The following is a 19,505-nucleotide window of genomic DNA, read 5'->3' on the forward strand; positions in this document are numbered from 1 at the left end:
CAGCCCGCTGCGTTGGCCGGGAATCGAACCCGGGTCAACTGCTTGGAAGGCAGCTATGCTCACCACTATACCACCAACGCTGCACGGACCGGGCCGCCCCGAGACGCCGGCACCGGGCTCGCCCGAGCGCACTTTCGTCGCCTCCTCCTCCCCCTCGCCCTCTTCCCCCTCCTCTTGCTCCTCCTCCCCCTCCCCCTCCTCCTCCTCGACTCCTCTTCCTTCTCTCCCTCCTCCTACTCCCCTTTCTCTTCCTCGTCCTCCCCCTCCTTCTCAGCCTCCGCCGCCGAAGCCGCCGCTTGGAGCAGCCCTGCCCCGACGCCCCGCCGGCCGGCAGCTCTGTGATGTCACGGGCGCCACCAAGGCCCCCCGGCGCCCCACCCGCGCCAGCCCTACGAAGCTGCACCAGGCCACCCGCCCGACCGCCTCAGGGGGGCGCTCTCGCTGCCTTGCTGCTCCAGGTCCCTCGGCTCCACGCCGCGGCGCGCCCCCGCCCCCGGGGCACGCGTCTGCCAGTCCCCGGCTCGCCAAAGCCCTTCTCCACCGGGCGCTGGGCCAGGCCACTTCCCGCACCGACAGGGGACGGCACTCATCCGCCTCCCACCCGTCCAGGCCGCTGTGCATAGTTGCGCAGCTGTGCGTCGCCACGCAAGGAGCCTACTGACACAGCCACTTTGGGCGGGCCGCAGTGTCCTCGGGCGCTTGTGGGGTCCAGAGGAGGCCGTCGCTCGGCCGTGGCGACGGAGCGCCCGGCGAGGCGGAAGGGCTGGAGGGCTGGAGGGGGTCGAGGGTGGGCAGGCTGGGCACGCGCTGGCGCCCTGCGCTTCGCTGGAGGGCGGAGGGACGAGAAGAAGGGCCCTTGGGAGCCAGGCGGCAGGACAGAGAGCGGCGCCAGCCACCAAAAGAGGGCGTGTTGCCTCCCCGTCGGGGAATCGAACCCCGGTCTCCCGCGTGACAGGCGGGGATACTCACCACTATACTAACGAGGACGGCGGCGACCACCCCCGCACACGCCCGCTCTCGGGCTGCCTGCCGACGCCTCCCCCTGCCCTCCGGCCCCCTGCCCTCCGGCCCCCTGCCCGCTACGGGCGGCCGGCGCGTGCCCGACCCGACCCAATGCCACACCAAGCGCGTCCTCCAGAGCAGCAGCCCCCGACCCCGACAGGGACTCGGACCCCCGTGGCGCTGAAAACTCCGAGCGCGCGCTGCCTGTTGCCTCCAACGCGGCGATGGCGCCGGGAGGAGGGGCCCGGCCCGAGACCGAAAGCAAGGCTGCGAGGAGGGGCGGTGCGCGCGCCGGGCCTTGGCCGGCGAGGAGAGGCGCGGGTGGGGGGCCGGCGGCAGGGGCTGGCCCGACGCGGCCCGGCTGCGTCCGGGGCCAGCGGCGGGCGAGGGCGCCACCGCGGCGGAGCCAGGCGCGTCGTCTGGCCTTGCTCCCCGTCGGCCGCCGCGCGCCCGCTCCGTCGCTCAGCCACACGGCCGCGCGCCTGGCGCGGAGCACCGCGTCCCGCCAAGGGCACCGGGGTTCGCGTCGCGTCCGGTCCCAGCCAGCCGAGCGGCCACGCGCACGCCCAGCCCCGCCGTCAGGATGGCCGAGCGGTCTAAGGCGCTGCGTTCAGGTCGCAGTCTCCCCTGGAGGCGTGGGTTCGAATCCCACTCCTGACAAGCCAGCCTTTTGGCCCGCCCGACAAAAGCACCCGGCCCCCCCATGGCAGCGCTTTACTGCCTTCCAGTCCGTCGCGCCGTGCACTCTTGCGGCCTCTCCAAACTCCGGCCCGGACATCCACGCCTCTCAGACGCGGGACCTTCTCAGCCGCGGCCAGGGGCCTGGCAGAAACGGCCCGCTACGAAACCTCCGGCGACGGGCTTTCCGGACAAACGCCCTCCCCGCCGGTTCCTATGCCCCCTCCTTCCTGCACCCACACCTGGAAAACCTTCAGTCCTTCGCAGCACATCTTTCCTCCCCTGCTTGCGGCTGCTGCTGCTGCTGCTGCTGCTGCTGCTGGTCTTTCCTGCCTGCCTGTCTGCCTGCCTGCCTGCCTGCGTCCCTCCCTCCCACTCCCGCTCCCCCCCGCCCCCACCGCCACACGCACAACGGCCGCGTGTGGAAAGCCCTCCACGCCTCGCCCACCCTCCGACTTCTGCCTGGTGAACAGCGGACTCGCTCTCACAGCCCTTCTTCCACTTCCGCCACCAGCAGCTCTCCGTCTTTCCAACATCCTGTCCTTCCCGTCAGCCCCAACGGCCCGCCTGCCCGTTCCATTTCCTCCACAGCCACACCGAGGTGGCCGCCGACACCACCTTGCCGGCCTGTGGTGCGTGCCCCTCGCTGCTTTTTCGCCTTGGGGCCCTGGCCGGACCACACCTGCTTGCCTGCCTGCCTGCTGGCCAGCCAACAGGGGGCCCTCCCTGCACGGGGCCTGGTGCACGAGTCGCTCCCAGGAACGGTGCTCCAGTGAGTAGTGAGCGGAAGCCCTGGATGCCCTGTCACCCACCACACACGTCCGGCCCCCAGCACGAGTCAGCCGCCTCGGCGCCCCAGCGCAAGTCCCTCGGGGAAGTCGCGGCTCCGGCAGCACCCAGCCACACCCTGGGTCGCTCCCTCCGTCACCGGGCTGTCCGCGAGCCAGCAGCCAGTCTGCCAAAGTGCTTCTCCTCACAACCAACGTAGCAGAGCGGGACACCGCGGGAGGGGTGGGCGCAGAGCGCAGAAGCGAGGCTAAGACACCTTTGCTCTTTCGGCCTAAGCGCCGCTCGGCGGCGGCGGCGGCGGCGGCGGCGGTGCCCGGGGTCCACCTCCCACGCTCGCCGTCCCTGCACAGCCCCGAGCTCCGATCCCTGCCCCCGCCCGCCCTCGTACGCCCCGCACCGGCAAGAAAGCCAGCCGCCAGAGGGACTGTGCGTCGGGGCCCGGCGGCGGCGGCGGCGGCGGCGGCGGTTGAGAGGAACGTCGGTGCTCAGCCGCAGCGGCCACGCCTCGCCCGCCCTGACTGAGATTCGGGCGCGGGCCAGGCCCGTGCGGCTCCTGGCTTCCTCTGGCGACAGCGACGGTCTCGCGGCGGCCGTGGACGGCAGAGAAAGCGCAGGGCGGGCCGAGCCCGCCCGCGTCCCTCCGTCCCTCGGTGCTTGCGACCGCCTCGCGCCCCGGGGTCGCCAGCGTGCCCGGAGCCTCTCGTTCAGGTGGCCCGTCGGCCTCCTGCTCAAATGGAGCACATGCCCACGGGACGAGCAGTGACCAGGATCCGGCGGTTGGCGGCGAGCACCGCTGGGGCCGCGGCGGGCGCCGGCGGCCATCAGTGCATGGGTGGTTCAGTGGTAGAATTCTCGCCTGCCACGCGGGAGGCCCGGGTTCGATTCCCGGCCCATGCAGCCACAGCGCCCCCTTTTGGTTCCCGCAGCCCCAAAGCGGAGCTGGGCTTCCCCGCTGCCACAATCAAGGCACCGGTCCTGCCAACAGCTCGCTCACCACCGCATCTTCAGGCCCCGGACCTTCCCACGCAGACGCCCCCACCCCACACACACCCGGGAGCCAGGCCTCCAGGACCTGACACCTTGCGGGCTCAGCCACTCTTACGCCCAGACCCCTTCCTTGTCCTTGTTCTCTTCCTTACCCTGACCCCGCCTGTGTCACGCTCTTCACTGTAAGAAACACCCCACACTGGCACCCGCACAGCCCAACCTCTTCACCTTTGCACAACCAGGAGCAAGGGAGTCGCCACCTCTGGCAGTGATCCATCCCATTTTCCTGGAGAGTCCCCAAAGCGTTCACTTGCACGAGGAGTTCAAAAGAAGCCCACACAATCATCGCAGACTGCACTCGAGTTTGACCCTCCACAGAAATACGTTTCCAACACCGGCCCGCTCCTCCACCGCTACTGCCACCAGCACCATCAGCACGACAAACACCACGCCCTCCCCTGAACCTCTGCTCCCACCAACGGCATCAGCCCTCGGGACAGCACCACCAGCACCACCACCTCAGCCTCCAGCCTACTCCCACAAACACCCCCACCCCACCCCATCTCCCCACTTTTCCCCGGATCCTTTCCAAATCCTACGTTGTCAAGGATCCTGCCCTTGCCTCTGTGCCGTTGGCCTCCTCCTTTTGCCCACTTCGCCTTCTTCTCCTTTTCATAGCAGTGCGGTTGCGGTTGCTTTACAACATTGTGTTACATTCAGGTGTACGGCAAGATGATTCAGTTACATGTCCTTTCCCAGGTTATTTTCCACTATACCTTATCACGACATATGTATACATTTCCCTGTGCTGTACGGTGAATGCTTGCTGCTTATGTGCTTGATGTATATAGTATTTCCTCTCCGTTCATCGCAGCTCCGTATTTTTCCCTGCCCTGCACTTTCCCCTTGGGTAACGAACAGTGTGTTTCCTATGTCTGTGAGTCTGTTTCTCTTTGGCGCATACATTCGTTTGTGGTACGGTATAGATTCCACATTTCTTTGTGCTTCTCTGCCTGCCTTACGTCGCTAAGTGTAATATCCTCTGGGTCCCTCCTTATTGGTGCAAATGGCAATATCTCGCTCTTTTTGTATGGCTGAGTAATATTCCACAGCACGTACACACCACGTCTGCCTGTGCCAGCCATCGGCGTTGATGGGCACTGGGGTTTTGTCCATGTCTTGGCTGTGGCCCGCAGTGCTGCTGTGGACACGAGGGTGCACGGATCTCTTCAAGTGACACTTTCTCTCCTCTGCCGATGTGTACCCACGATGGGGGTCGCTGGATCATATGAGAGCTCATATTTCACCTATTTATTTAGTGTGTTGTTTTTATTTATGCATTTAATAGTTATTTATTCATTTACTTATAAGAACTAGTAGCTGTAATTTTGGAAGAAAAATTGATTAACAAGATTGAGTTAGTTTCAGGTGCACAGCAACATGGATACTGTTTTCCGTGTCTCATATTGTTTCAGGTTGCTTTCCGTTATAGCTTACTACAGGATATTGAATATCATTCCCCGTGTGATTCCGGAAATCCGTGTCGCCTACGTCTTTTATATGAACTACGGTGTATCTGTTCATCGCCGCTCCTGACTGATGTCTCCACCCCTCCCTTTCTCCTCGGGTAACCATCAGTGTGTTTTCTATGTCTGTGAGTCTGTTTCTCTATTGCACAATCGTTCTTTTCTATTATGGTTTAGATTCCACGGATCTTTGTGCTTCTCGGTCAGACTTACTTCCCTAAGTGGAATATCCTCTAGGACCATCCTTATTGTGGCACATGGCAATATTTCATTTTCTGAAATGGCTGAGTAATATTCCACAGTACATATATACCCCAGCTTTTCCTGCCAGCCGACCGTTGATGGGCACATGGGTTTTTTCTACGTCTTGGCTGTGGCACGTAGTGCTGCTACAAACACGGGGGTGCGTGGATCTCTTCAAACAACAGTTTTGCTCTTGGGCGGACGTGTACCCACGACGGGGATTGCTGGATCATCTGGTGGCTCATGTTTCTCCTATTTATTGTGTTCGTTGTTTTTATTTACTTACTTACTTTTTTCTTTCTTTTTAAAACTTTTTTTTTACTTACTTGCTTTTAAGTACTAGTACTCGTGGTTTAGGAAGAAGAGTTGATTAACAATACTGAGTTAGTTTCAGGTGTACAGCAAAGGGGATACTGTCTTCCATGTCTAATATTGTTTCAGATTGATTTCCATTATACGTTATTGCAGGATACTGAATATCATTCCCTGTGTTATTCTGTAAATCCTTGTTGTTTGTCTCATTTATAGGAAGTACTGTGTATCTGTTCATGGAGCTCCCAATTTATCCCTCCACCCCTCCTTTTCTCCTCGGGTAGCCATCAGTGTGTTTTCTAGGCCTGTGAGTCTGTCTCTGTTTTGCACCCATAGGTTCGTTGGTAGTACTTTTGAGATTCCACATATCTTTGGGCTTCTCTGTCGGACGTGCTTCACTAAGCGTAATCTTCCCTGGGAGCATTCTTGTCGCCGCAAATGGCAATATTGCATTCTTTTTTACTAACGGCTGAGTCATACACCATAGTACATGTATACCACCTCTTCTCGTACTAGCCACCCGTTGATGGGCACTTGGGTTTTTCTCCATGTCTTGGCTAGTGCAAATAGTGCCGCTATTTGGTGAACTTGGAGGTGCTTGTGCCGTTTTGAACTCTTGTTTCGTCATTTCCGGGTACGCACCCAGGAGTGGGATTGCTGGATCATACGGGACCTCTCCTTCGGCCTCTTTCAACCTCAACCCCTGCTGCCCCCACCCCCGCCGCCACACACACCTGAGACTGGATGGTTAACCCCGATGAGAGGTGATGTATGTCTCTGGGGCAGTAGAATGCCCCCACCCCATTCGGACCCCGCCTAGCCCCTGTGGCGCCCTCCGTTTCTGTCGTCCTCTTAGCTGCCTCCTACCCACCGCCCCCGGTCCCAACCCATTGCTTAGCCCGACCACCTTCCCGCACAGCACACCAGTCTGGGGCGCTCACCCTCCACCCCACCGCGAAGGGGTCCTCTCCCACCATCTTCCTCGCCCCACAGCGCACTCACACACCCCGCCCCTCCCCCCAGCCTGCAGGCTCAGACCCCGCTCCCCGCCACCTTTTCCTTGTGTCCCAGGCCCGGCTGTCACATGTCCCGCCCGGAAGTCTCACTTCCGCCGCTGCTCCTCAGACCCACTGCTACTTCAGGCCCACCCCGCGCCCTGATCTCACGCACCCGCACACACCTGCCGGGCCAGGTGCCGCCACCACCCCAAGCTTCTGCTGAGCCCCTGCCTGAGTGGCCAGCCGCTCTCCCGGGCCAGGTCCCCGCCAGCCCAACACCTCCCGCTCCTGCCCGCGCTCCAGCCAGACACCCCAGGCCCTTCCTCGCACCTCCCGGCACGGCACGCGGCCCGCCGCCGCCTTCTCTCCATGGGGTCGTCCTGCTCCGTTCCCTAACCGGCGTGGGGTGGCCACCGACCACGGCCACAAACACCGTCATCCCACACTGTCAGCCACCCCCAAGGCACCGGCAAGGCGTTCAGGAAACCTGCTGCGGTGGTGCGAAGCACCCGTCTGCCCACCGGTGCTCCTTTCCACGGGGGATCCGGCGCTGTCGGAAGGCACCGCGTGTGACACCGCCCTCGCCGTCGGCGCCGCCGCCGACGTCGCCGTGGGGGAGAAGCGGTGCTGCTGGAGAGTCCAAACACGGGCGGGCGCGTTTGCTCGTGGCCACAGCCACGGCGGGGAGAGGCGCTGCCCCGGCCACTCGTGTTGGGGGCTGAGGCAAGCGTCCGAAAAGGAAGACACGGGCCGTCGGAGGCCTCGCGAGGGCGCGCGCCAGTGCGGCCAAAAGGCTTGGCCGGGGAGGGAGGGTGGAGGTTGCGTGGCAGGGCTTGGGCTGGAGGTGCAGGGCGCCGGGTGGCTGTGGTCCCGGGGCGCCGAGGCCGCGGAGCAAGCGTGGCCTAAAAGTGCCATGTGGACGGTGGGAGGTTGAGAGGAAGAAGAAAGGCTTCCCTGACCGGGAATCGAACCCGGGCCGCGGCGGTGAGAGCGCCGAATCCTAACTACTAGACCACCAGGGAGCGTCGGGCTCTAGCCGTGCTCCTGCTGGACCCGTAGCACCCGCTCGGCGCCACCTTGGCGCCAAGACGCGGCCTTTCCAAGTCCAGCCACGCGCCGTCGCTGGCAATCCACGTGTCCTCCCGCCCTGCCTGCTTGCAGCACCCTCAGAACACTGCGTGCCTGCTTCCCGCACACACAAGAAAAGCCGCTGGGGCCAGCTAGCTCCCTGCTCCCAGCTCTCCCTCACAGGCCCCCCGCGGAGCTCGGCAAAAGGTCAGCCCGCTGCGTTGGCCGGGAATCGAACCCGGGTCAACTGCTTGGAAGGCAGCTATGCTCACCACTATACCACCAACGCTGCACGGACCGGGCCGCCCCGAGACGCCGGCACCGGGCTCGCCCGAGCGCACTTTCGTCGCCTCCTCCTCCCCCTCGCCCTCTTCCCCCTCCTCTTGCTCCTCCTCCCCCTCCCCCTCCTCCTCCTCGACTCCTCTTCCTTCTCTCCCTCCTCCTACTCCCCTTTCTCTTCCTCGTCCTCCCCCTCCTTCTCAGCCTCCGCCGCCGAAGCCGCCGCTTGGAGCAGCCCTGCCCCGACGCCCCGCCGGCCGGCAGCTCTGTGATGTCACGGGCGCCACCAAGGCCCCCCGGCGCCCCACCCGCGCCAGCCCTACGAAGCTGCACCAGGCCACCCGCCCGACCGCCTCAGGGGGGCGCTCTCGCTGCCTTGCTGCTCCAGGTCCCTCGGCTCCACGCCGCGGCGCGCCCCCGCCCCCGGGGCACGCGTCTGCCAGTCCCCGGCTCGCCAAAGCCCTTCTCCACCGGGCGCTGGGCCAGGCCACTTCCCGCACCGACAGGGGACGGCACTCATCCGCCTCCCACCCGTCCAGGCCGCTGTGCATAGTTGCGCAGCTGTGCGTCGCCACGCAAGGAGCCTACTGACACAGCCACTTTGGGCGGGCCGCAGTGTCCTCGGGCGCTTGTGGGGTCCAGAGGAGGCCGTCGCTCGGCCGTGGCGACGGAGCGCCCGGCGAGGCGGAAGGGCTGGAGGGCTGGAGGGGGTCGAGGGTGGGCAGGCTGGGCACGCGCTGGCGCCCTGCGCTTCGCTGGAGGGCGGAGGGACGAGAAGAAGGGCCCTTGGGAGCCAGGCGGCAGGACAGAGAGCGGCGCCAGCCACCAAAAGAGGGCGTGTTGCCTCCCCGTCGGGGAATCGAACCCCGGTCTCCCGCGTGACAGGCGGGGATACTCACCACTATACTAACGAGGACGGCGGCGACCACCCCCGCACACGCCCGCTCTCGGGCTGCCTGCCGACGCCTCCCCCTGCCCTCCGGCCCCCTGCCCTCCGGCCCCCTGCCCGCTACGGGCGGCCGGCGCGTGCCCGACCCGACCCAATGCCACACCAAGCGCGTCCTCCAGAGCAGCAGCCCCCGACCCCGACAGGGACTCGGACCCCCGTGGCGCTGAAAACTCCGAGCGCGCGCTGCCTGTTGCCTCCAACGCGGCGATGGCGCCGGGAGGAGGGGGCCCGAGACCGAAAGCAAGGCTGCGAGGAGGGGCGGTGCGCGCGCCGGGCCTTGGCCGGCGAGGAGAGGCGCGGGTGGGGGGCCGGCGGCAGGGGCTGGCCCGACGCGGCCCGGCTGCGTCCGGGGCCAGCGGCGGGCGAGGGCGCCACCGCGGCGGAGCCAGGCGCGTCGTCTGGCCTTGCTCCCCGTCGGCCGCCGCGCGCCCGCTCCGTCGCTCAGCCACACGGCCGCGCGCCTGGCGCGGAGCACCGCGTCCCGCCAAGGGCACCGGGGTTCGCGTCGCGTCCGGTCCCAGCCAGCCGAGCGGCCACGCGCACGCCCAGCCCCGCCGTCAGGATGGCCGAGCGGTCTAAGGCGCTGCGTTCAGGTCGCAGTCTCCCCTGGAGGCGTGGGTTCGAATCCCACTCCTGACAAGCCAGCCTTTTGGCCCGCCCGACAAAAGCACCCGGCCCCCCCATGGCAGCGCTTTACTGCCTTCCAGTCCGTCGCGCCGTGCACTCTTGCGGCCTCTCCAAACTCCGGCCCGGACATCCACGCCTCTCAGACGCGGGACCTTCTCAGCCGCGGCCAGGGGCCTGGCAGAAACGGCCCGCTACGAAACCTCCGGCGACGGGCTTTCCGGACAAACGCCCTCCCCGCCGGTTCCTATGCCCCCTCCTTCCTGCACCCACACCTGGAAAACCTTCAGTCCTTCGCAGCACATCTTTCCTCCCCTGCTTGCGGCTGCTGCTGCTGCTGCTGCTGCTGCTGCTGGTCTTTCCTGCCTGCCTGTCTGCCTGCCTGCCTGCCTGCGTCCCTCCCTCCCACTCCCGCTCCCCCCCGCCCCCACCGCCACACGCACAACGGCCGCGTGTGGAAAGCCCTCCACGCCTCGCCCACCCTCCGACTTCTGCCTGGTGAACAGCGGACTCGCTCTCACAGCCCTTCTTCCACTTCCGCCACCAGCAGCTCTCCGTCTTTCCAACATCCTGTCCTTCCCGTCAGCCCCAACGGCCCGCCTGCCCGTTCCATTTCCTCCACAGCCACACCGAGGTGGCCGCCGACACCACCTTGCCGGCCTGTGGTGCGTGCCCCTCGCTGCTTTTTCGCCTTGGGGCCCTGGCCGGACCACACCTGCTTGCCTGCCTGCCTGCTGGCCAGCCAACAGGGGGCCCTCCCTGCACGGGGCCTGGTGCACGAGTCGCTCCCAGGAACGGTGCTCCAGTGAGTAGTGAGCGGAAGCCCTGGATGCCCTGTCACCCACCACACACGTCCGGCCCCCAGCACGAGTCAGCCGCCTCGGCGCCCCAGCGCAAGTCCCTCGGGGAAGCCGCGGCTCCGGCAGCACCCAGCCACACCCTGGGTCGCTCCCTCCGTCACCGGGCTGTCCGCGAGCCAGCAGCCAGTCTGCCAAAGTGCTTCTCCTCACAACCAACGTAGCAGAGCGGGACACCGCGGGAGGGGTGGGCGCAGAGCGCAGAAGCGAGGCTAAGACACCTTTGCTCTTTCGGCCTAAGCGCCGCTCGGCGGCGGCGGCGGCGGCGGCGGCGGTGCCCGGGGTCCACCTCCCACGCTCGCCGTCCCTGCACAGCCCCGAGCTCCGATCCCTGCCCCCGCCCGCCCTCGTACGCCCCGCACCGGCAAGAAAGCCAGCCGCCAGAGGGACTGTGCGTCGGGGCCCGGCGGCGGCGGCGGCGGCGGCGGTTGAGAGGAACGTCGGTGCTCAGCCGCAGCGGCCACGCCTCGCCCGCCCTGACTGAGATTCGGGCGCGGGCCAGGCCCGTGCGGCTCCTGGCTTCCTCTGGCGACAGCGACGGTCTCGCGGCGGCCGTGGACGGCAGAGAAAGCGCAGGGCGGGCCGAGCCCGCCCGCGTCCCTCCGTCCCTCGGTGCTTGCGACCGCCTCGCGCCCCGGGGTCGCCAGCGTGCCCGGAGCCTCTCGTTCAGGTGGCCCGTCGGCCTCCTGCTCAAATGGAGCACATGCCCACGGGACGAGCAGTGACCAGGATCCGGCGGTTGGCGGCGAGCACCGCTGGGGCCGCGGCGGGCGCCGGCGGCCATCAGTGCATGGGTGGTTCAGTGGTAGAATTCTCGCCTGCCACGCGGGAGGCCCGGGTTCGATTCCCGGCCCATGCAGCCACAGCGCCCCCTTTTGGTTCCCGCAGCCCCAAAGCGGAGCTGGGCTTCCCCGCTGCCACAATCAAGGCACCGGTCCTGCCAACAGCTCGCTCACCACCGCACCTTCAGGTCCCGGACCTTCCCACGCAGACGCCCCCACCCCACACACACCCGGGAGCCAGGCCTCCAGGACCTGACACCTTGCGGGCTCAGCCACTCTTACGCCCAGACCCCTTCCTTGTCCTTGTTCTCTTCCTTACCCTGACCCCGCCTGTGTCACGCTCTTCACTGTAAGAAACACCCCACACTGGCACCCGCACAGCCCAACCTCTTCACCTTTGCACAACCAGGAGCAAGGGAGTCGCCACCTCTGGCAGTGATCCATCCCATTTTCCTGGAGAGTCCCCAAAGCGTTCACTTGCACGAGGAGTTCAAAAGAAGCCCACACAATCATCGCAGACTGCACTCGAGTTTGACCCTCCACAGAAATACGTTTCCAACACCGGCCCGCTCCTCCACCGCTACTGCCACCAGCACCATCAGCACGACAAACACCACGCCCTCCCCTGAACCTCTGCTCCCACCAACGGCATCAGCCCTCGGGACAGCACCACCAGCACCACCACCTCAGCCTCCAGCCTACTCCCACAAACACCCCCACCCCACCCCATCTCCCCACTTTTCCCCGGATCCTTTCCAAATCCTACGTTGTCAAGGATCCTGCCCTTGCCTCTGTGCCGTTGGCCTCCTCCTTTTGCCCACTTCGCCTTCTTCTCCTTTTCATAGCAGTGCGGTTGCGGTTGCTTTACAACATTGTGTTACATTCAGGTGTACGGCAAGATGATTCAGTTACATGTCCTTTCCCAGGTTATTTTCCACTATACCTTATCACGACATATGTATACATTTCCCTGTGCTGTACGGTGAATGCTTGCTGCTTATGTGCTTGATGTATATAGTATTTCCTCTCCGTTCATCGCAGCTCCGTATTTTTCCCTGCCCTGCACTTTCCCCTTGGGTAACGAACAGTGTGTTTCCTATGTCTGTGAGTCTGTTTCTCTTTGGCGCATACATTCGTTTGTGGTACGGTATAGATTCCACATTTCTTTGTGCTTCTCTGCCTGCCTTACGTCGCTAAGTGTAATATCCTCTGGGTCCCTCCTTATTGGTGCAAATGGCAATATCTCACTCTTTTTGTATGGCTGAGTAATATTCCACAGCACGTACACACCACGTCTGCCTGTGCCAGCCATCGGCGTTGATGGGCACTGGGGTTTTGTCCATGTCTTGGCTGTGGCCCGCAGTGCTGCTGTGGACACGAGGGTGCACGGATCTCTTCAAGTGACACTTTCTCTCCTCTGCCGATGTGTACCCACGATGGGGATCGCTGGATCATATGAGAGCTCATATTTCACCTATTTATTTAGTGTGTTGTTTTTACTTATGCATTTAATAGTTATTTATTCATTTACTTATAAGAACTAGTAGCTGTAATTTTGGAAGAAAAATTGATTAACAAGATTGAGTTAGTTTCAGGTGCACAGCAACATGGATACTGTTTTCCGTGTCTCATATTGTTTCAGGTTGCTTTCCGTTATAGCTTACTACAGGATATTGAATATCATTCCCCGTGTGATTCCGGAAATCCGTGTCGCCTACGTCTTTTATATGAACTACGGTGTATCTGTTCATCGCCGCTCCTGACTGATGTCTCCACCCCTCCCTTTCTCCTCGGGTAACCATCAGTGTGTTTTCTATGTCTGTGAGTCTGTTTCTCTATTGCACAATCGTTCTTTTCTATTATGGTTTAGATTCCACGGATCTTTGTGCTTCTCGGTCAGACTTACTTCCCTAAGTGGAATATCCTCTAGGACCATCCTTATTGTGGCACATGGCAATATTTCATTTTCTGAAATGGCTGAGTAATATTCCACAGTACATATATACCCCAGCTTTTCCTGCCAGCCGACCGTTGATGGGCACATGGGTTTTTTCTACGTCTTGGCTGTGGCACGTAGTGCTGCTACAAACACGGGGGTGCGTGGATCTCTTCAAACAACAGTTTTGCTCTTGGGCGGACGTGTACCCACGACGGGGATTGCTGGATCATCTGGTGGCTCATGTTTCTCCTATTTATTGTGTTCGTTGTTTTTATTTACTTACTTACTTTTTTCTTTCTTTTTAAAACTTTTTTTTTACTTACTTGCTTTTAAGTACTAGTACTCGTGGTTTAGGAAGAAGAGTTGATTAACAATACTGAGTTAGTTTCAGGTGTACAGCAAAGGGGATACTGTCTTCCATGTCTAATATTGTTTCAGATTGATTTCCATTATACGTTATTGCAGGATACTGAATATCATTCCCTGTGTTATTCTGTAAATCCTTGTTGTTTGTCTCATTTATAGGAAGTACTGTGTATCTGTTCATGGAGCTCCCAATTTATCCCTCCACCCCTCCTTTTCTCCTCGGGTAGCCATCAGTGTGTTTTCTAGGCCTGTGAGTCTGTCTCTGTTTTGCACCCATAGGTTCGTTGGTAGTACTTTTGAGATTCCACATATCTTTGGGCTTCTCTGTCGGACGTGCTTCACTAAGCGTAATCTTCCCTGGGAGCATTCTTGTCGCCGCAAATGGCAATATTGCATTCTTTTTTACTAACGGCTGAGTCATACACCATAGTACATGTATACCACCTCTTCTCGTACTAGCCACCCGTTGATGGGCACTTGGGTTTTTCTCCATGTCTTGGCTAGTGCAAATAGTGCCGCTATTTGGTGAACTTGGAGGTGCTTGTGCCGTTTTGAACTCTTGTTTCGTCATTTCCGGGTACGCACCCAGGAGTGGGATTGCTGGATCATACGGGACCTCTCCTTCGGCCTCTTTCAACCTCAACCCCTGCTGCCCCCACCCCCACCGCCACACACACCTGAGACTGGATGGTTAACCCCGATGAGAGGTGATGTATGTCTCTGGGGCAGTAGAATGCCCCCACCCCATTCGGACCCCGCCTAGCCCCTGTGGCGCCCTCCGTTTCTGTCGTCCTCTTAGCTGCCTCCTACCCACCGCCCCCGGTCCCAACCCATTGCTTAGCCCGACCACCTTCCCGCACAGCACACCAGTCTGGGGCGCTCACCCTCCACCCCACCGCGAAGGGGTCCTCTCCCACCATCTTCCTCGCCCCACAGCGCACTCACACACCCCGCCCCTCCCCCCAGCCTGCAGGCTCAGACCCCGCTCCCCGCCACCTTTTCCTTGTGTCCCAGGCCCGGCTGTCACATGTCCCGCCCGGAAGTCTCACTTCCGCCGCTGCTCCTCAGACCCACTGCTACTTCAGGCCCACCCCGCGCCCTGATCTCACACACCCGCACACACCTGCCGGGCCAGGTGCCGCCACCACCCCAAGCTTCTGCTGAGCCCGCCTGAGTGGCCAGCCGCTCTCCCGGGCCAGGTCCCCGCCAGCCCAACACCTCCCGCTCCTGCCCGCGCTCCAGCCAGACACCCCAGGCCCTTCCTCGCACCTCCCGGCACGGCACGCGGCCCGCCGCCGCCTTCTCTCCATGGGGTCGTCCTGCTCCGTTCCCTAACCGGCGTGGGGTGGCCACCGACCACGGCCACAAACACCGTCATCCCACACTGTCAGCCACCCCCAAGGCACCGGCAAGGCGTTCAGGAAACCTGCTGCGGTGGTGCGAAGCACCCGTCTGCCCTCCGGTGCTCCTTTCCACGGGAGATCCGGCGCTGTCGGAAGGCACCGCGTGTGACACCGCCCTCGCCGTCGGCGCCGCCGCCGACGTCGCCGTGGGGGAGAAGCGGTGCTGCTGGAGAGTCCAAACACGGGCGGGCGCGTTTGCTCGTGGCCACAGCCACGGCGGGGAGAGGCGCTGCCCCGGCCACTCGTGTTGGGGGCTGAGGCAAGCGTCCGAAAAGGAAGACACGGGCCGTCGGAGGCCTCGCGAGGGCGCGCGCCAGTGCGGCCAAAAGGCTTGGCCGGGGAGGGAGGGTGGAGGTTGCGTGGCAGGGCTTGGGCTGGAGGTGCAGGGCGCCGGGTGGCTGTGGTCCCGGGGCGCCGAGGCCGCGGAGCAAGCGTGGCCTAAAAGTGCCATGTGGACGGTGGGAGGTTGAGAGGAAGAAGAAAGGCTTCCCTGACCGGGAATCGAACCCGGGCCGCGGCGGTGAGAGCGCCGAATCCTAACCACTAGACCACCAGGGAGCGTCGGGCTCTAGCCGTGCTCCTGCTGGACCCGTAGCACCCGCTCGGCGCCACCTTGGCGCCAAGACGCGGCCTTTCCAAGTCCAGCCACGCGCCGTCGCTGGCAATCCACGTGTCCTCCCGCCCTGCCTGCTTGCAGCACCCTCAGAACACTGCGTGCCTGCTTCCCGCACACACAAGAAAAGCCGCTGGGGCCAGCTAGCTCCCTGCTCCCAGCTCTCCCTCACAGGCCCCCCGCGGAGCTCGGCAAAAGGTCAGCCCGCTGCGTTGGCCGGGAATCGAACCCGGGTCAACTGCTTGGAAGGCAGCTATGCTCACCACTATACCACCAACGCTGCACGGACCGGGCCGCCCCGAGACGCCGGCACCGGGCTCGCCCGAGCGCACTTTCGTCGCCTCCTCCTCCCCCTCCCCATCCTCCCCCTCCTCCTCCCTCTCCCCCTCCTCCTCCTCGACTCCTCTTCCTTCTCTCCCTCCTCCTACTCCCCTTTCTCTTCCTCGTCCTCCCCCTCCTTCTCAGCCTCCGCCGCCGAAGCCGCCGCTTGGAGCAGCCCTGCCCCGACGCCCCGCCGGCCGGCAGCTCTGTGATGTCACGGGCGCCACCAAGGCCCCCCGGCGCCCCACCCGCGCCAGCCCTACGAAGCTGCACCAGGCCACCCGCCCGACCGCCTCAGGGGGGCGCTCTCGCTGCCTTGCTGCTCCAGGTCCCTCGGCTCCACGCCGCGGCGCGCCCCCGCCCCCGGGGCACGCGTCTGCCAGTCCCCGGCTCGCCAAAGCCCTTCTCCACCGCGCGCTGGGCCAGGCCACTTCCCGCACCGACAGGGGACGGCACTCATCCGCCTCCCACCCGTCCAGGCAGCTGTGCACCTAGGCCGCTGTGCATAGTTGCGCAGCTGTGCGTCGCGACGCAAGGAGCCTACTGACACAGCCACTTTGGGCGGGCCGCAGTGTCCTCGGGCGCTTGTGGGGTCCAGAGGAGGCCGTCGCTCGGCCGTGGCGACGGAGCGCCCGGCGAGGCGGAAGGGCTGGAGGGCTGGAGGGGGTCGAGGGTGGGCAGGCTGGGCACGCGCTGGCGCCCTGCGCTTCGCTGGAGGGCGGAGGGACGAGAAGAAGGGCCCTTGGGAGCCAGGCGGCAGGACAGAGAGCGGCGCCAGCCACCAAAAGAGGGCGTGTTGCCTCCCCGTCGGGGAATCGAACCCCGGTCTCCCGCGTGACAGGCGGGGATACTCACCACTATACTAACGAGGACGGCGGCGTTTGTCCCTTCACCCGGCCGCTCTCTGGCTGCTTGCCGACGCCTCCGCCTGCGCTTTGGTACCCTGCTCAATACTGGCTGCCGCCGCGTGCCCGACCCAACCCAATTCCACACCAAGCGCGTCTTCCAGAGCAGCAACCCCCGACCCCGACAGGGACTCGGACCCGCGTGGCGCTGAAAACTCCGAGCGCGCGCTGCCTATTGCCTCCAACGCGGGGGTCGAGCCGGGAGGATCGGCCCGATACCGAAAGCAAGGCTGCGAGGGAAGGGAGTTCGCCCGGCGGGCCTTGGCCTGCGAGGAAAGGCGCAGGTGGGAGCCGGCGGCAGGTGCTGGCCCGACGCGGCCCGGCTGCGTCCGGGGCCAGCGGTGGGCGAGGGCGCCACCGCGGCGGAGCCAGGCGCGTTGTCTGGCCTTGCTTCCCGTCGGCTGCCGCGCGCCCGCTCCGTCGCTCAGCCACACGGCCGCGCGCCTGGCGCGGAGCACCGCGTCCCGCCAAGGGCACCGGGGTTCGCGTCGCGTCCGGTCCCAGCCAGCCGAGCGGTCACGCGTACGCCGAGGCCCGCTGTCAGGACGGCTGAGCGGTCTAAGTCGCTGCGTTCAGGTCGTAGTCTCCCTTGGAAGCGTGGTTTAGAATCCTTTCCTAACAAATGCCTCTGGCCTTATCGGAGCCTTTTAGGGCCTTCGAGTTGTGCTTTTTCTCTCTTCTTTCTCTCAGCCTACCACCGTCCCCATCCCCCTTTTAGCCCAAGGCAGCTGTGAGGCCTTGTGGACCCGACAACACCTAAAGCACTCCCAGCACTTCCAGCCCAAGCCCTGGCAGGCACACTTCTCACGCTCCCCGGACAGAACTGCTAGCCGCATTGTTTCGCGCGCCCACTCCAGGCCTTCTACGTCCAGTGTCTTCCTTTTCGGACGCTTGCCTCAGCCCCAAACACCAGTGGCCGGGGCAGTGCCTCTCTGCGCTGTGGCTGTGGCCAGCAAGCAAACGCCCCTGCCTGTGTTTGGACTCTCAAGCAGCACTGCTTCCCCCACGACGCCCCTCCGGTCTTACCACCCACCCCTTCTTTCCGTGAGTTGCTGTTGTGTGGTCTTGGTGCTGGTGCTGCTGGTGGTTGCCTCTGGTTCTAGTGTTGTGTGGGCGCTGATGCTGCTGTTTGTTGTAAAGGGGGTGGTGGTTGGCAGGGGTGTGGGGAAGTGGGGGTTAGGGGTGAGGGTGGTGGTGTTTGTGTTGAGTTCTGGCTGCCTCAGCTCTGGAGGCGACTGCAGAAGGTTGGGGAGAGTGATCTACATCAACAAAAGATCTACAGGTTGTGGTGCTCCTGTGGTCCTGGTGGTTCCCAGTCTAGTGGTACTGGAGGTGGTAATGATTTAGTTTGTGATTGTCATTGATTGCCACTGCTTTGGGGAGGAAATTTGTAGGCAGTTGAGAGGCATCTACACATCGTGGTGGTGTTTTTTAGGTAGCTGGTATTCCCTTACCATGTTGCACATTTTAGCACATTCTCTTAGGACTTTCTCACTTAGTTTATTGTTTTAACACTTCTGAATTAGTGCCATTCAGTTAACATATATATATATATATATATATATAATTTTTTTTTACTATTTTTCTTTTTCTAAATTATATGGGATGAAATGACAAATCTGATATGTCAGATTGTCACAATTTTCAGAATTGTGACAATCTTTGTACTTAACAAAAGGCTTTTTGCCCATCTAGCATGAAGCCACTATTATATCACTGGCTTTTTATTTTTATTTCATTTATTTACTTATTTTTTGTCCACGCTGTAGGGCTTGTGTGATTTCAGTGTCCCACCATGGATTGAATCCTGGCCAAAGAAGTGAAAGCCGAGAATCCTAACCAGTAGATCACCGGCTTTTTATAAAAGGAAAATCTTTACTGGGAGGTTCATGGTAAGGAGGTAACTTTAATCTGTCTCCTTATTTTGCAATTAAGCCAAACCTTTAGAAAAAAAAATTTTATTGAAGTATAGTTGACTTTTTAATTGAATATATAATTAAAAGAATATATATGTATTTTTTTCAGATTCTTTTCCATTATAGTTCACTACAAAATATTGAAACTAGTTCCCTACGCTATACAGTACAGCAGGTCCTTGTTTACCCTTTTTATAGATAGCATTGCATACATGCTGATCTTGATGCCGAAAGCACAGCTTCTCTGTACACCAGTGCTGAATTGAATCTCGGAGACAGAGTTTTAGGTGAAGTAGAAAAAGATAGGTTTATTACTTTGCCAGGCAAAGGGGGACACAGTGGGCTCCTCTGTCAAAAAGCTATGTGTACCCACTTGGAGAGGATAGTGAGAAGTTTTATAGTAATTTTTAAATAGGGTATTATCAGTTCGTGGAGATTCTTCTGATGGCTTGGTGGTAAGGTGCGGGAGTCCAGCTCCTGCAGGTCCAGGAGTACCCGAGGGATGGACAGCATCGGCGAGGAGAAGTTAAATAAATCAATAACACTCTGTATGTGCAAGCATGGTCTCTCTTCGCTTTATTTTCTTACAGTCAGGTTTATATACCCTAAGTGATTACATCGTCAAGTGTTTAACTAAAACCTCAGAAGATATTTATAATAGATTGTACGTAATATTTCTAGTACCTAATATTGTATCTAATATTTCCACTCTAAATATTTCTATTTAGAGTAATTCTAAAGATTCTCAAAACATCATTGTTTTTTCTTAGAGTAGGTTCAATCCGTACTAATAACAAAGCCAAGCTAATATGTAACAAGCCATTAAAAGAAACTATGAAGGAGGAAGTTTCCTGAACTTTCCTGTGTGTCCCAGAGGTCCGCATGGACAAGTGTTAACAATGTACCCCTAAATCATCTACAATATATTTCACAATTTAATCTATCACT

General features: G+C 61.3%; 1 protein-coding gene and 12 non-coding genes across 13 annotated transcripts in view; 5 read left to right on the forward strand and 8 right to left on the reverse strand.

The window, feature by feature from the left end:
* Window positions 1–8: 8 nt before the first annotated feature.
* TRNAG-UCC (transfer RNA glycine (anticodon UCC)) lies at window positions 9–80 on the reverse strand. Its single transcript has one exon. It is a non-coding gene; the product is annotated as a tRNA-Gly (tRNA).
* Window positions 81–914: 834 nt separating this feature from the next.
* TRNAD-GUC (transfer RNA aspartic acid (anticodon GUC)) lies at window positions 915–986 on the reverse strand. The gene has a single exon. It is a non-coding gene; the product is annotated as a tRNA-Asp (tRNA).
* Window positions 987–1,579: 593 nt separating this feature from the next.
* On the forward strand, window positions 1,580–1,662 carry TRNAL-CAG (transfer RNA leucine (anticodon CAG)). The gene has a single exon. It is a non-coding gene; the product is annotated as a tRNA-Leu (tRNA).
* A 1,633-nt stretch (window positions 1,663–3,295) lies between these two features.
* Window positions 3,296–3,366, forward strand: TRNAG-GCC (transfer RNA glycine (anticodon GCC)). The gene has a single exon. It is a non-coding gene; the product is annotated as a tRNA-Gly (tRNA).
* A 4,119-nt stretch (window positions 3,367–7,485) lies between these two features.
* TRNAE-CUC (transfer RNA glutamic acid (anticodon CUC)) lies at window positions 7,486–7,557 on the reverse strand. The gene has a single exon. It is a non-coding gene; the product is annotated as a tRNA-Glu (tRNA).
* A 263-nt stretch (window positions 7,558–7,820) lies between these two features.
* TRNAG-UCC (transfer RNA glycine (anticodon UCC)) lies at window positions 7,821–7,892 on the reverse strand. The gene has a single exon. It is a non-coding gene; the product is annotated as a tRNA-Gly (tRNA).
* Window positions 7,893–8,726: 834 nt separating this feature from the next.
* TRNAD-GUC (transfer RNA aspartic acid (anticodon GUC)) lies at window positions 8,727–8,798 on the reverse strand. Its single transcript has one exon. It is a non-coding gene; the product is annotated as a tRNA-Asp (tRNA).
* Window positions 8,799–9,387: 589 nt separating this feature from the next.
* On the forward strand, window positions 9,388–9,470 carry TRNAL-CAG (transfer RNA leucine (anticodon CAG)). The gene has a single exon. It is a non-coding gene; the product is annotated as a tRNA-Leu (tRNA).
* A 1,630-nt stretch (window positions 9,471–11,100) lies between these two features.
* On the forward strand, window positions 11,101–11,171 carry TRNAG-GCC (transfer RNA glycine (anticodon GCC)). Its single transcript has one exon. It is a non-coding gene; the product is annotated as a tRNA-Gly (tRNA).
* Window positions 11,172–15,288: 4,117 nt separating this feature from the next.
* On the reverse strand, window positions 15,289–15,360 carry TRNAE-CUC (transfer RNA glutamic acid (anticodon CUC)). Its single transcript has one exon. It is a non-coding gene; the product is annotated as a tRNA-Glu (tRNA).
* Window positions 15,361–15,623: 263 nt separating this feature from the next.
* Window positions 15,624–15,695, reverse strand: TRNAG-UCC (transfer RNA glycine (anticodon UCC)). The gene has a single exon. It is a non-coding gene; the product is annotated as a tRNA-Gly (tRNA).
* An 841-nt stretch (window positions 15,696–16,536) lies between these two features.
* TRNAD-GUC (transfer RNA aspartic acid (anticodon GUC)) lies at window positions 16,537–16,608 on the reverse strand. Its single transcript has one exon. It is a non-coding gene; the product is annotated as a tRNA-Asp (tRNA).
* Window positions 16,593–19,505, forward strand: part of LOC131741217 (low affinity immunoglobulin gamma Fc region receptor II) — a 55,823-nt gene continuing 52,910 nt past the window's right edge. The window contains exon 1 of the mRNA XM_067039836.1: window positions 16,593–16,925. The gene's annotated coding sequence lies outside the window, so the exon portion shown is untranslated. The remainder of the gene's footprint in view (window positions 16,926–19,505) is intronic.

Source organism: Kogia breviceps, chromosome 1 (genome assembly GCF_026419965.1).
Source record: "Kogia breviceps isolate mKogBre1 chromosome 1, mKogBre1 haplotype 1, whole genome shotgun sequence".
Taxonomy (NCBI): domain Eukaryota; kingdom Metazoa; phylum Chordata; class Mammalia; order Artiodactyla; family Physeteridae; genus Kogia; species Kogia breviceps.